The sequence below is a fragment of the Pteropus vampyrus genome, unplaced genomic scaffold (genome assembly GCF_000151845.1).
Source record: "Pteropus vampyrus isolate Shadow unplaced genomic scaffold, Pvam_2.0 Scaffold303, whole genome shotgun sequence".
NCBI classification, from domain to species: Eukaryota; Metazoa; Chordata; class Mammalia; order Chiroptera; family Pteropodidae; genus Pteropus; species Pteropus vampyrus.
Window position 1 is genome coordinate 1,485,434 of NW_011889084.1, and position 1,296 is coordinate 1,486,729.

Below are 1,296 nucleotides of genomic sequence, written 5' to 3' on the forward strand. Positions count from 1 at the left end.
CCACCAAGCATACGTGCCTGCCTCCACGAGCTCACCACACCCCAACCCAGAGACACTTTGAGCCCCGTGCTTGTGAAGGACAGAGCTGACCACTCAGGTTGGAGTGGCCCATGAGCATGTTCTCAGGAACAAGTCCTGTGGTCCCCACTGTGCTCAGATCCCCAAGGCCCTCCCTCCTTCACTCTCAAGGTCAGGTCACACCCCTTGTTTGGCCTGGCCCTACAATTTTGGCCCCTTTCCCACAGGCCACTCCATCGCCCAACGTGTGCTGTTTCCTCTGTTGAGTCTTCCTTACCTGGTCATCCTCCCTGGAGTCAGGCCCTTCCTTAAGTGGCTGTCCCTGGCCTTCCTGTCCCCACACCTTTCTCTTTCTCATCGCCTTTCTTCTTTCCACACGATATTTGTGACAATCTAAAAGTATCTTTGTCTACAGCCATGCCACCCTGAACAAGCCCAATCCCGTCTGATCTCGGAGTCTGATCTTGGAAGCTAAGCAGGGTTGAGCCTGGTTAGTACTTGGATGGGAGACCACCTAGGAGGACCAGATGCTATAGGCATAAAAAATAAAAAAATAAGGGATTGCAAGCTGACAAGTTCCTTGCAATCTGTGAGGTCGACCAAGGGTTACCTCGCCTAAAACAATAAAATAAAAGTACCTTCGTTAAAATTTCATTTTGGCTTATTGCCTCTGCCATTCTCGGAGCTCCTAGAGCAGGCCTTGTGTATTTTTGTCCATAGTGGTAGGTGCATCAGCCAGTGCAGGCTGGGCACCTGGGAATTCTAGGAACTGTATCTCCCATCTAAACACATTGAGAGGGTTTGTGTGCATCTGCTGGGTATGTGACAGACCACATGAGTGTGTACATGCAGACCTCCTTTCCAGCAAGCAAGCTATGCAGGACATGCAGCCCGGCCCTAGCTTGCCACCTCGTCCCACATAGCCACCCACCGGGCCCAAAAGTCCTCCTGCACCAGCCCATAGGGACATCAGGCCTCAGCATGGACAGTGCTTGCTTCAGCATCAGCCTTGCGGAGGTCCTGGGTGGCCAGGACAGCTCAGCCTGCTGTGGCCTCTATTCCCTGCAGGAGAGCAGAAAAGACATAAGCCCTCTTGTGGTGGCCAGGCGGGCAGCTCCCTCTCTAAAAGCCAGTGGGGCCCCTGGTCTGCAGATGGGGCTGGCGGGGGCTGAAGCGGAGGGCTGCAGCCCAAGGGGGAAGCTTTCCACTCTCTCACTCCATTTTCTCTTGACCGTGCTCTGGCCTCATGTCCATAGGGGTGGAGTCCATTGGGGAGCT

At 54.2% G+C, this 1,296-nt stretch overlaps 1 pseudogene; it reads left to right on the forward strand.

Moving 5' to 3' along the window:
- Positions 1-425: 425 nt before the first annotated feature.
- LOC111730237 lies at positions 426-557 on the forward strand (annotated as a pseudogene).
- Positions 558-1,296: the final 739 nt, after the last annotated feature.